Below are 14,392 nucleotides of genomic sequence, written 5' to 3'. Positions count from 1 at the left end.
TTTGTAAGTGGGTAATGCAAGAATATATCTATATATCAATGAAATATGCAAGTTTTATGTAATGTACACAACTGCAAGAATATGCAAGAACATATATTTGACACATGAAAGGCATAATGTACAAAGGGTCATCGTATGCAATTAGGCAAGAGATTTTATATATGCAAAATATTATACAGTGCTTCCAAATACGTGGAGTATGCAAAACTACAGAAAGTTCACAAGAAACACACACATTGCAAGCAGGGTATATAATCCATGCCACCATGTGCAAAGTGGAGTAAAGATAATAGATGCAGTGATATGCAGCACTAGATGTAAAATACACACCAGTGCAATATAAGCAGTCTTACATATATAATAGGGTGTTTCAGTTCCTACAAGCGTACCAGCAGCAACCAAGCCTAGACCAGTTTTCTCCTCCCTTATTTGCATAGACGCGCCCTCCTTGAACGCCATTGGTCAGCAGGTTCGCCAGCGCTGGTCGGCCTCTGCGTCCCGGCCCTGGCATCTCATTAGCATGTGCCCCGCCCCGCAGGCAACTGATTAGGCAGTTTGGGGTTGCCATAGCCTCGCCCGGCTTTCCGGTTGGCGGCCTGGGCTGTCAGTCGGCGAACGCTGAGGGCCGCACTTCCGCCTTGGTGTCAGCGGGTCTGGGCCCGGGGCTGCTGCGGGACCAGGTGAGACAACCCGCCCGCGGCCTGCGCCCTGGCGGGGCCACCGCAGCCGAGGCTGCCGCCGGGGCACAGGTGGGACCCCGGGGAGCGGCGGCGGGGAAGGGGGAATCACTGAGGCTCCCGCCCGGGGAAAACTGGGCCCCGCTCTGGGCTCCTTCGTCCCGGGGCAGAGACCCTCCGCCGTCCGGCCCCTCGTCCCTGAGCTCGCCGCCTGGCGGGGGAGGGACCCCAGACCTGGGGTGGGGAAGCGGGGGGCGACCCGCCCCTGGAGCCAGCCCCCTCCCTGGGGTAGGACACGGGGGGGGGACGGGGACCCCCCAAACTGGGACCTGCAGCCCTGGAGGGGCAGGGGGAAGTGGGGGAGCCCCCCCGCAACCTGAAGGGAGCCCCCCGAAAACTGATTCCCCCACCCCAAGCGAGACCCATCATCCCAGTCAGGGGCACAGATGAGGGAGATGCCCAAACTTTGCGGGTAGCCCCCAAAATGCAGAGCAGGCTCCCCCAAACCACGACACCCTCTCCCCGAGAAGCCCCAAATCAGACCTGCCTCCCAAATGAGGCCTGCTACCCTGGGAAGGCGACCTCCAGACTGGGACCCCATCCCCAGAATGTCGGGGAGGAGCACTGATGAGTCAGTTTGCGTGGGGCCACTTTCTGTTGCAAACAAATGGGTACACAAGATCCTGAAAGGTAGGTCAGGGGCTGAGGGTAAAAAGCAAGTTGCACTTCCTGAAGAGCTTATTCGTCACGCAGGAGAAATGGAGGTAGTCTGCATGCTTTGGTATGATGGGTCGCTGCTTTCCCTTCCCTGGTAGAAGGGGCTTCGTATAGCCGCTTATTGGTTGTTGTTTCATGTATAAGAAGGCAGTAAAGCCGAACAAATAACATTAGATGTAAATCGAATGGCCAGACCCTTTTGCCCCTAATTTACATTGCAGAGATGCACCGAATCTTACCGCCATCTGGGGCAATGTTTTTCATTACAAATTATTCTTTAAACTGGAAGGCTTCTGATCTGGAGGAGTTGGGAACAAGAACTGGCAGAAGGTGCTGAAGAACCTTTCATAAGGAGAACAGCTGGCATCCTATGTCTAGTCAGAGCAGAGCTCCGTTCCTGTGTGACTTAAGGGAAGGAAAGTAAGGCAAGGAAAAGAGTCTGCTATGCTCCTAAAATGTGCAGAAGTGGAGCTTGGTTTCAGCATGATTTAGGAGCACTGGGGTGCAGATTGCCTCCTGCTTGAAGATGTCTTTCCCCCCAGCTGCCATTCTCAGTCCTTGTCAGTAGATACCCCTTGATTCTCTATTCTTCCAGCTGTCCCCAGCATCCCCCTTTTGCAGAGCTTCTGAAAAGTAGCAAGCAACCTGGAAAATAGTGGGAAAAGGCCATTTTTATACTTCACAGAGGTTTATGTGGCAAGTTAATAAAAAAGTAAAGTATGTGGCCATTTGTCTAATATGGGTTTTAATCTTATTTATGCTGTCTGTTCATTTAGCCTGTGAACTCCTTGAGGGTATGGTCTGTCTTCCTGCAACACTTAAGGGCCAGAACTTGAAAACTGCTGCCTAAAAGCACATATGGTTTTGTGTGTGTCTGTGTGAGGCTTGCAGCTCCACCAATGAATATCTGCAAATGTACGTACAATGCAAATAGATATTTCCCTTACATCCTTATCAGTTTTCTTGATTAAAACATGTTTTGTTTAAACTTTCAAGTATCAGAAGTGAAAGGGACATTGATTTGCAGTGTATTTAGGATCAGAGTATCACTATTTCATCTTTTCCCCACCTGTCTTGCTCACACGTCTCCCTTTCTTCAGCATTGTCTACACCCCCAAGGAAAATGTTTCAGGGACACTGATTGCTTGAATGGCTGTTTCTTTTAATGATCCTTGCAAAGGCTGAGCACATCTACGTTGTGGCATTCACATTGATACCTGAGGGCAGCCACATGCATCACATCTTACAACTGTTCTGGGACTTCTGAAACTCCACAGTGCACTTTCTGGAAGCAGGAGTTTTTGGCAATTTCCAAATTTGAGGCATTGTGAGGCAGGGATAGTGATAGGAGAACTGGTTGAAGTAGCAATGAAGTACAAGGCATTACAAGCTGTTGTTTCTTACAGTGCCTTTTCATTTAGTGTAGACGGAGCCTTCCTCAAAATAATTATTCACTCAAGTTGTGTGAGTGACTCTTTGTAATGGTCTAATAGGAAATGTATTAAAATTTGTATCTTCTTGTTCACTTGAAGCAAAATAAAGTTTTATAACACTCAAATTTTAAATAAAGTTGTGCTGAACATAATGGACAGTGAATCTGGGAAGACTGATGAGTTGTTCTCCGGGCTGTACAGTGAGAGAGTTGAGGAGAAATGGACTTGTAGTTGCCTTTTGACTCTTGAGGGAAGTTTCAGGGAAGTTGCCCATCAGCACACCTGAGTTGACTTAATTTAAAAAGGCAATCTGATGATGAATTCTGAAAAGGAAATATTGAAACAGCAGCTCTCAATACATATGGCATGTATTTAATGAAGCGGAAGATATGCTTTTTTCCGAAATTAGTTCCTTGGACATAACAGTGCAGTTTCATAAACAGGTCACAGAAGTTAAAGGCACAAAAAGTTAGTTAGATTACGGATTCCATCCCTGGGAATAGTTGAAAAACAGTCGTTAAGGATGAGAGACTTGAGACTGATCCAAAAGCTTAATTGTGTGCATTACTGTCTACAAAAATGTGCTTGGATTAATTGTAGCCATTCAGGGTCACTTTCGTTGATGGATATTTATACTTAAGAACAATTACCATGTTCTCAGTAGCTTTCCACAGCAGTTAAAAATAATTTCTTACCTTAGCTGGCAGCTTTTATAAATATAACTATAATGCTACTTCTGTGTGTCTATCTTTTTTTTTTTTTCCAAATGAATGTAACTGTCCACTTCATACTCATCAAACTAAATACAAAATAAGCTTCCCAATATCTTCCGTTTAGTGTCTCAAAGCACACTCAGCAATCTTCTTGGCCTTTAAGATACTGTATAGTATATGAGTAGTTTTGCACAGATATAAATATATTCCATACAGATAACTGCTTGAAACCAGGATTTGCACATAAGTTCTCTGAAGTTTTAAGTGAATAACTCATTTGTGTTCATCTTGTAAGGCAATTTGCCCTTGAACATTCCAGTGTTACATCAAACTCCTTGTTATTTAAGACTTCCCCTTATACGTCAGCATTCTTTTCTTGTCCTTCAATCGATATTGATTTTGTCACCTGACTTATTAAAATACCTCTTGAAAAGACTTTTCTACTCTAGATACTTAGACACCATAGTGCAGGGGTGGCCACCCTGTTTCTCCGGAGCCGCATGCTGCCCTTCAGATGTTAATATGCAGCTCCTTTTATAGGCACCGGGGGCTGAAGCTACAGGTGCCAACTTTCCAATGTGCTGGGGGTTGCTCACTGCTCAACCCCTGGCTCTGCCACAGGTCCTGCCCCCACTCCACTCCTTCCCAGAGCCTGCAATGCCCTTGCTCTCCCCTCCCCCCCCCCCCAGCCTCCTGCATGCCACGAAACAGCTGATTGGGAGGGATGGGGAGGCGCTGATCGGTGGGGCTGCCAGTGGGTGGGAGGCGCTGGAAGCGGGGGAGGGGGAAGGAGCTGATGGTGGGCTGCTGACGTATTACTGTGGCTCTTTGGCAATGTACGTTGGTAAATTCTGACTCCTTCTCAGGCTCAGGTTGGCCACCCCTGCCATAGTGTCACAGATTCTTAGTATGCTTATGTTTACAATTCTTGTCATATTCTCTGCAAAATAACTAGTATGTGTGATTCTGAATTATGTATTTTTACATGAAGTATTACAATTTTTCCAAAATATGTAGTAAGTGTACTTAGAAATGTGCCTTACATTTGTAATTCAGAACAGCCAAGATTTTTTTCTAAATTAAATGGGTTGATGACAAGCTTGTCACAGGAACTTCTTCATCTGGATGAAAGAAATGTGAGCAATGAGAGAATTGGTAAATCTGCTTATAGACAGAGTTTATTGGAAGATGCAGTATTTTGAGTGCTTTCCTGCAGCATAATGTAAAAGAATTGATTGTAAATGAATGTAGGATTTTATACAAACATATTTCGTTTAAAATCTTCTGGCATGTATTGCTTTGGATTCAGCAGTGTAGGATATTGCCCTCAACCTTCAGTCTTTTAAATAATTCACTTCCAGAAAGAAAGTGTGAGGACAGAATAGTTTTTCTTTGTATTCTAAAAGACTGAACGTAGCAAATTTTATTGAGACACTAAACAATTAGAATGTGTCAAATGAGACAACTGTTAAAAATACACTGAGCCAGCTGTACAAAACTAATGTCTTAATTTTCAGGATTAATGAGGTATAAGAATAAACTGAGCTTGTTTTTTAAATTTGTTTAATTGTACTTTTATTTTTCCTTTATTTTAGAAAACAAATCCCTGGCCTTGGCAACATTCTGTGACGTATTTCAATATATTTTACTGTGTACAAGCATTTCATTTTATCACCTGCTATAAGTACTCCAGTAGGAGGTAAGATCACTAGGAATTCTAAAGTTGTCTAAAAACTTTATGGTGTTAGTAAGCTTATTTATTTTTTATCCCACATTTTCAGCTGGTAGAAGACCACTTTCACCCACAAAATGTACGTGAGTTTGAGTACCTCCATTTTGTTGTTGTCGTGTTTGTAGATACAGCAGTCGCATGCACATGTGGCTAACAGTGCATACAGTTGCAGAAATAGGCATGAACTTCTAAATTTGGCCCTTTCCATATTATCATTATCAATATTATAAATCTGGGAATCAAAGTTTCAGATGTTAGATATCTTTTTTGATGGTAATTGTTAATTCAGTAGTGTTGGTAAAGATATATATTGACAGGAGAGTTTTGTTTTTAACAATGTGATTTCCTCTTAAGAGGTTTTCCTGAGGTTTTGCTAGAAATTTTCAGAAACCAAGTGTTACTAAACAATTGTTTATAGTAAAATAAGAATGTCGTCTACTGTACTTCTAGAGTTACAAATGAAACTACAATACCTTTGTTAGTGAATGAGTGTTAGGGTTATTGACGCTGTTGCAAACTGGTTAGCCAATAAAGTGGACTAACAATAAGAGGTACAGCTTTTTTTATTAAAATTTAATTATAAATAGAAATAGATATGCTAGGTAAAGAAGTTACATTTTCTTAATACTTTAATTCTTGAAGACCACAAACGTGTTAGATTGATTCCCGTTTACGTAAACATCTGTGCTACGAATATTGCCTTTGAAGAGATGGCACCTTAGTAGAAACTCTGATTTTACTAATTTTCAGTAATTTCTCATCATGAAGCCCTAAGTAAGTAGTCCGTGGGACTGTTCGCATGTGTTAGTGCTGCACAATTGGGTTCTGTCCCATTAATTGCTGATGTGTATATAGAGGCATGGTTGTTTACTGGTAGCACTTTGCACTAAGTTGATAAGTTGCTAGGGCTACAACAGCTGACTTTTTTGTATTGTGGCTATTTTCATGACACTTCATAGAAATGGCTGATAGTGGGGTAACTTGTACAGAGCAAATGTATGATTGGATATGTATGAAGAGAATTGATGAGTAGTGGCATTATGCTTGATAAGATTTCTATAAATTAAACCTGTAACTGTCCTTTACTGTTCTGTGGTGTTTTCTGCCTTGCTGTTGTATACAGTACCTGTTCCTATAATCCTTAAACTTTAATGGTCAAGTAATGGCATTGGTCACAAAATGTTAAGTATGATTAGGCATGGTACCATGCTAGCAAAATATGTGAGCAAATGGATATGTTGCTTTTCTCTTTTACTGAACATGCTAGAGTGAGTGGTAGGCAAGCGATCAGAATTCAAAACCATCCCGCGGATTATTTGCCTGTTGCTAAGAGCTCAGGATTCTTTGGGCTTACAATGTGGTGCTTACGTACTGCAGCAAAACGGGTGGGTAATCCTGCCACTGTACCTCATGCACCAATTGCTTAATGCTGTTCTGTTTAGGATAAAAGATTTTTTTTCTTTTTTCTTTTTTTTTAATAAACTCTATAAACAAATTGCCCCCAAAATGGTCATTATGAAAATATAGCTTGCTTTATTTATTTATTTATTTATTTATTTATTTATTTATTTATTTATTTATATGACTCTCAGGGAGTTTTAGTTGATGCAGAGGAGGGGTTGGCAAACTTGGAGGGGGTTTTTTGTACATTTTGGTGCATTTAGAAATATTGTGTTGCAGTGTGTTTAAAAAAATCTTAAAGGAGGGACTCAATGGCATGTGAGATTAGTAAAGGTATATAAATCTAGGGCAGGATGGCATTGAGACTGAACTGCCTTCTCACATCAGATATGGTCTCTGCAAATCGGCGTTGAATCACACTGATGAAATCACGAGTGTGTTGGTGAAACTTTCAGTGCCACTGACTGTGCTTTGTCACTTGCTTCCATCTCTGTTCACAACAATCCAGAATCCTTGACGGTCAGTGAATTAATTCTATTTCTGTTTCTTTAAACAACTATTTGGGGAAAAGACCATGATCAGGGCTCATTTCAGGCTGTAGGATAATATTATAGTTAAGGATACGATCCATGGAAGTCACGGATTCCGTGACTTTACCAGACCTCCGTGACTTCTTCAGCTTCGGCTGTCAGCAGCTGTGGCTGGGGCTGTGTGCCGCTGGAGCTGGGTCTCTGCTGCTCCCCAGTGATGGGGCTGTCATTTCTCCTCCCCCGCCCTCCATGGGGCTCCAGCTGTCGTTCTCCTTCTCCAAATTATTTTTAGTAAAAGTCATACAGGTCAGGGCTTGTTTATTGCCTGCGACCTGTCCCTGACTTTTACTGAAAGAAACTGTGACAAAATCTTAACCTTAATTATAGCCATGCTTTTAAACAGATCTTCCAGCATTTAAATCCCCTTGATGAGGTGGGAATGGGAGGAAGGCATTGTATAACAATGCCAACAGCATTTCTAGTGTTTCCTAAAGAGTCTCTACAAAGGGGAAGGGTAGTATGAATGCTTTCATAAGTAAGGCAGTCAGACAAGAGCTAGCACTAGACCATGCAAAGCCTTCAAGATAAAGATCATGGACTCTATTCATTGCTTTATAAGGAACAAATGAACATTTCTTGCTGTAAAGGTTATGTGGGGAGTAATTTGGCTATGGATTTATGAACTAAATACATTCATTACAAGATTTTCCTAGGTATTTACCTTCAACCAAAGAATTGCATGATTTGCCACAGGATAAAACAAATCTAAATTACAAGTTTGTCGGTAGAACTGGGAAGAAAAGATATCAAATTAAGATTCACTACTGCCATACTAGGGAAATTCTTTATTAATATGACCTGCAAGTGGCTCAAAGATAACGCCACATGTATAGACACTAGGCTTGTTCTAATGAAATTTACTAGCCAACTCTCATTTTACTATTAACCCATTAGCAACAATTTTCCCCTAAAGGGTGATGAACAAGATAATTTCCTCTAGAACCAATAAGGGACAATGAATTTTACAATTTAGAGAAAAAATGTGAATTTCTTTTTTTACAGGATCAGTAATGATGGATTGGCTTATCTGTCTTGTTGCTATAAGTGTAGCATTGTATACCTTGAAAATAATGTTCACTGGGGTCTTGTGAATATAAAAAACAAATAAAGTAATTTCATGGGCTTTAACGTTTATTGGGGAGGGCAGTACAACACTAGATTATTTCTCAAGGGAAACCCATAGGGTAAGGTTAAAGTTAGCATAATCCTAAAACAGCAGGCTTCAGATGAACTCAAATGACAGAGGAATAAATGTGAATGTAAGGTTCAAAAGCAACAGGACAGCAAAGTCTTCTGATGAAATATTACTGAAGGTCTGCATACCTAGGAGAGGAAAATTTGATCATCTTTTGTATGGAAATAGCAACATTTACAAGTTGATAGAAAGATTTGAAATGCATTGGAGGGCTTCAGGGGATGCAGAAGTGCACCTTTGGTATACCTTCTGGAAATGAAAAGCTTGGTCAGTGTGTTTTATGGGTTGGAGGTCTCTGCTTTTGCACTGTGGCAAATCCTTGATTCTCCATTTGTGGATCGAGTGCATGCATCTTCCATGTAATGTCCTAACATGGTTGATGGTTGTCGGCTGTCTTTGATGGTGCGAGAAACCAGCTAGTTCGACAGTGGGGTCATCATCCGACGAATTGAGCTGTAGCTCACGAAAGCTTATGCGCAAATAAATTTGTTAGTCTCTAAGGTGCCACAAGTACTCCTTTTCTTTTTGCGAACACAGACTAACACAGCTGCTACTCTGAAACCTATGAGGTGCTTGTTTACATCAGAGCCTGCCCATAGTATCTCCCGGGTGTCTTCTGGGTTGAAGAAGAGCTTCTCTAGCTGCTCAGAATGGTCAGTGGGACTTAAGATGAGCGTGACATGGGTGAACAAGGTTATTGTGGAGTGGGAGCTTTTGGTTAGCAAGAGCTTTCTTGCGCTTGTGCAGTGTAGCCATCTCTCACCAGATGGTTGGAGGAAGGATATTTGCAAGGAGAGTTTGGTAATGTGTGTGTTTGTAGATATATTTGGCTGACATGTTGTAAGCCAAACTTTCAGAGATGTATTAGCAGTGTCACCGCCACCTACCACATCAATCATTCAAGAAATGAGGAGATTGTGAACTAAATTATCAGTTTAATAACATGCTCCATTTGTATGGCACTCAAAAATGAAGGGCCTGGAGCACCTAATCAAAAATCATAACAAATCCGATTTGAAGATTAGGTTTTATAATAGAAATAAATGGAGCCTTCAGAAAAGATTAAAAAATGGCAGAGGGCCAAAATTTCAACTGGGCTTCACCTAAACCTTTCTTTTCTGCAGCATACATAGAGAACACAGAGAAGCACTCTGCATTGCTCTCCATGTTGGACTTGACTGTTGAGGGAGTTTAGTTTCTCCAGTGCAGATTTTGGTTGAGAATGTTGTTGCAGTCAGACTTTGAGAGGAAACAAATCTAACTTGCTGAATAATTCCTCTTTTGTGTTTCGCTAGATATCTGCATTGCTGTTTTCTGGTTGAAGGAATAGTGAGTGCATGATGATAGCAGCAGGTATTGAAATAGGCAGTTTTAATCGGTAAACCTGTAATGTTGTTTTAGACCTATTGTTGATAACCTAATTTCGTAAATCAGTTAACTAAGAGTAATAGTTATTGAAGCTTTCATTTAGAGATGAAAACACTAGGTATTGACACTTTCAGGAGAGCTGTAAGAAACAGACATGAATATTTATTTCTGTTCCTTGAAATGCAACTGGTATGCTTTGGTTGAAGTGGAATCTGCAGGAATTTGAACCCTGGCTGTCTTTCCAGGAATCCTCTTGAATGACTCGTATTCTTTGTTCTCCTGGCAGCCTTTATATTAACACGAAAAATGTCCCTTGCAGTTGCACTTTATAAACATGGGTTGTCTGTCTGTGGTGGAAAAGATGCTTTTAAAGAGCAGTGTAACTCTCGTGGCATGTTTAGTTTGGCCAAAACTATGTGTAACTTTAAAACCTGACCAAACTATTTCTGTTAAATTATCAGTTTGTTACTGTGGTGGCTTTTTGCTGCATTAACAAAGGGAGAAAGAAGTTTAAAAACAGAACATCTTTACAGAGGTCACATGATTTTAGTAATAACTGACATAGTATTTATACCAAATAATGAGCCTTAACAGAACCTTTTCCTTAACAGAACCTTTGTGATAAAAAGCAATTAAGTGAGGTTTTGTCCCCATCTCTTTCCTTTGTTTGCAAGCATTCCTTTTCTCTCCCCTCCAAACTCTCTGTCCCAGTCTACCTCCATTGAGGCTCCTTGTCTCTAGTTGTCCTGTCCAGCCAGTTTCAGTTCCCTCCCTTGCTACTCATCTGATCTCTTTTTCTCCACCCTGGCCTCTGGTTGCTAAACCCCGCTCACATTCCCTCTCCCGACTGGCTCCCATTCTGTTTCCTTCCCCAAGCTCCTAGTCCCATGTCACTGTTGTCTCCCCTACTCTTTGCCCAGTGCTCTTTGCCCAGCTGGACCCACTTTTCCCCCTTACACTCTGAATTTTCATCAGATCTATCTCCCCTCACCTCTTCTCCCTTGCCCCACTGGTTCTCGGTCCAAGTCTGGACTGCTTCCAAAGCTCTTCATCCAATCCCAGTGCCCCCACTTCCCTTCTACTCAGTCCCAGTTTTCCTTGTCCTGCCAGTCCTGGTCTCCTCCCCGACCCCAGTTCTCAGCCCAGTTTCCATCCCAAACTACTTCAACTGTGTTTCTGCCCCCCCCTCCCCCCCGCCCACCAAATACTCCCTGGTCCAGCTCTTGTCCCCTCTGCAACTCAATTGGATAGCTTCTTCCTCCATTCTGCTTAGGCCTAGCAGGGGGTCAATGAAAGCATAGTGGAGACATGGGTGAAAACAACGTATTTTCCTGTAGCCCACTTCTTGGAAACAGATGAATTGTTTTGGCTGAAATTTCTTCCTGACCACCCCCTCCCCCCTCCAAAAAAATTTCAGTCTGGTATAGAACATTTCAGCCTTTAAGTCTTGGCAAAAAGGTTTACAAGCAACTGAAAACAGGATCTTATAATAAGTGTTGGTCAACCCAATAAGAGCCAAGACGTTGAGCCCTGCCTCTAATACAGCCTGTGATGGTGTGTATGTAGACCCTTGAGCCAGCATGTACTTTGTGTGAAACAGTGCAAATCAGATACGTTGCAATAAACTACAGGTCATATTTTCACAGTACTAAACCTGCAGTGTTTTATCATAATTAAAATTAAGTGTGTGGGGCAGGGAAATGGTCTATAGAGATCAAGAAGAGACACAACTTTTGATCTGTGGTGATGAGAGAGGTGTTTTCTACATATTCATGAAAAGAGCCACTCTTAAAATATTCTATTGCTGGGTACAGTGGAATTTGAAATAACTGAGGGTTTCAGAGTAACAGCCGTGTTAGTCTGTATTCGCAAAAAGAAAAGGAGTACTTGTGGCACCTTAGAGACTAACCAATTTACAAATTTGTTAGTCTCTAAGGTGCCACAAGTACTCCTTTTCTTTTTGCGAATACAGACTAACACGGCTGTTACTCTGAAACCCTCAGTTATTTCAAATTCCACTGTACCCAGCAATAGAATATTTTAAGAGTGGCTCTTTTCATGAATATGTAGAAAACACCTCTCTCATCACCACAGATCAAAAGTTGTGTCTCTTCTTGATCTCTATAGACCAACAAATTTGTAAATTGGTTAGTCTCTAAGGTGCCACAAGTACTCCTTTTCTTTTTGAAATAACTGAGAGGGTTCTGTACAAGAATTAGGCTTTTGCAGGCAATGTGTCTTCAATAGCCAGATCACCTGATATAGATTGCTGTGCTGTACTTAACTCTTTCTCTTTGGCATTAGTCATAACCAGATGACTGATAGCTGTGATAAAACTTTCTTTATCATACACCATTTATCATAGGAGGTTAAGTGTCACTGTGATGAATGTAGTATAAATACTTAGATTCTAGGTTGACCCTGGCCTAGTGGTAATATTCTGCATCGGGGCTGGGAAGATGGTCATAGATGTAAATTGATTTTCAAGAAATGAGAACTGCCAGGAAGGCATAAAGGCATTTTCATACAAATGACCTCTGAAGAAAATGACCCATCCAAATTACTTGGCTGCTTGATTCCAATTCAAACAGGAAACATGAGAAATTGAACAGTGCTTGGAGAGGCTTTAGTTCTGTTGACTTGTGCTGAGATATTTGCTGCACTAGATGGTGTATAAGGTGGTCAGAATGGCATCTGTTTGGCAGACTTTGCCATAAACCATGGGCAGCTTCATCCAAATAATTTATCCATCAGTCAGCAATTCTAAGAACTTGTAGCTGGCCAAATGAAGATCAGTGTGCATTGGAGAGGAATGATACAGTAGCATTCGTATTACAGTAGCAATACATGCCTTGGCCTGTGGGTGGGGGAGACATTTTCCTCTAAAGTGTCTTCTGGGTAATGTCAAACCCCCTATAGTAAGGGTTAGATAAAGGTCTGATGTCTTGACCAGTTGGGGATATAGGTGTCTTCAATTAGTGACATTTAAAGCATGGACTGTGGTGCTAAGTCAACTCCTGTGGTTTTGTTCTGTGGTTCCTTAAGGCATTGTTCGTTTTTTCAGTTTATAGTGTTAAATCAGATATTCCCTCTTTTTAAACCTCGGCATCTTTCCCAGTTTTATTTATTTCAAGTGATTTTTGTAGCATTCTTGGACTGCTGACTTAAGGAACAAAGTGGTCTTCCCTTGACATTGGCCAGTCCTAATTATTTTAGGGCAAAGTGGCATTTTGCGCTGTTATCCTTTTTGATAAAATTGCCTTCTGATTCCACCTTGTCGTTGTTCAGATCTTTCCTTGAAAAGAGTAGTTACGTCAATCTCATAAATGATGTTTCACATTTAAAATAGCTTTGTGTTTTAATTTGATTTTAAAACATTCCAGCTGTATAGAGAATCTTACAATGAGCACCAGGGTGTAAACGTTCAAAGCACTCATGGAGTCATAGTAGTTAAACTCCCACTGATGCATTTATTAATTTAAAAGGGGAATTACACAGCTAAAATATGTGCAACACTTGAAAAATCTCGCCAATGCTGATTTCCTGTTTCCGCTAGAGATCACTTAGATTGTGTAGATCTTCAGTTAGACCTTTACACGGAGTCCACTTGTGTGAGTACCAGTACTTGGTGTCCACAAACTCTGCCTGCACTTCGCAGATTCAAATACCTGTTAATGCTTGCATGCGCCTCTAAATAGTTTGATACCTGCATGCATGCAGTTGTTAGCGTTTGCTCCCCCGGAATGCATTGGTCCAGCTGGCTGTTTGAGTGCTAATGCGAACACATATGTGGAAGTGTTTGCAAGTGCAAGGGGTATGTGCAAGTGTGTACAGGAACAATAGTGTGGAAATCAGGTCCCATATACCTTTGTGAAAGGCACACTAGATGTTGCAGTACTGCTGATAGTGTAGCAAAAAGAAAACATTGAGACCTTGTTTTTAGGATTTTAACTTGGCTGTAAAGTGGGATTTATTTAAACGCTCTTGGGTAAGATAGGTGGAAAATGGCAATTTGTTCTATGAAGAATTAAATATGCAGTAAGTTTCAATAACAAATGAAATGTAAGATGTATGTGGGGGAAAACTATTCAGTGTGTGGACACTCGGTAGAAGTGTTGACAGTTCTGTTTCTACTTTTTTTTAGCTAACTTTTGTACATCTATGAAGTACAAAATTAACTTCTTAAATATTGTGTTTCCGGTATGTAGAGTGTCTTTAGGGTTTTTTTTAGGGGTCTGTTTTCCTTATGTGATATGCTCTACAAAGAGCACACCACGATTATGTTCTAACTCAAAAAGTTGAATAAGAAAAAATACCTGTCTAGGATTTAATGTGACTTTTTAAACTTTATTTTCTTTAAAAGTGGTTTGATCCTTTTTTTCTAAAAAGGAAAAAAGTACATTAGCCAAATTTGGGATTAAATAAATGTGAAGCTATCCCCTAGAAAAGAGTGAGGCCCTGATCTCGCAACTTCTTTTGCATGGGCAGAGCCCTGCACTTTCACTTATGCGAGTTGATTTCAGTGGCCTGGCCTCTTGGAACAAGTTGCAGTGTTTGCACTGCTTT

At 41.2% G+C, this 14,392-nt stretch overlaps 1 protein-coding gene across 17 annotated transcripts in view; it reads left to right on the top strand.

The window, feature by feature from the left end:
• The first annotated feature begins 493 nt into the window (after positions 1-493).
• OSBPL2 (oxysterol binding protein like 2) overlaps positions 494-14,392 on the top strand; it is a 57,877-nt gene continuing 43,978 nt past the window's right edge. For 5 of the 17 annotated variants that reach the window (XM_043527393.1, XM_037915642.2, XM_043527395.1 and 2 more), the window contains exons 1-3: positions 603-749; positions 2,171-2,309; positions 5,136-5,239. The gene's annotated coding sequence lies outside the window, so the exon portion shown is untranslated. Of the gene's footprint in view, positions 750-1,683; positions 1,820-2,170; positions 2,310-5,135; positions 5,240-5,321; positions 5,352-7,060; positions 7,193-14,392 lie in introns of all 17 variants that reach the window. The other 12 variants (XM_043527398.1, XM_043527399.1, XM_037915646.2 and 9 more) reach the window with 11 other exon arrangements.

This window comes from Chelonia mydas, chromosome 13, assembly GCF_015237465.2.
Source record: "Chelonia mydas isolate rCheMyd1 chromosome 13, rCheMyd1.pri.v2, whole genome shotgun sequence".
In the NCBI taxonomy this organism is placed as follows: domain Eukaryota; kingdom Metazoa; phylum Chordata; order Testudines; family Cheloniidae; genus Chelonia; species Chelonia mydas.
Note: the sequence above shows the minus strand (reverse complement) of the source record. Positions and strands in the feature narration are given on the sequence as shown.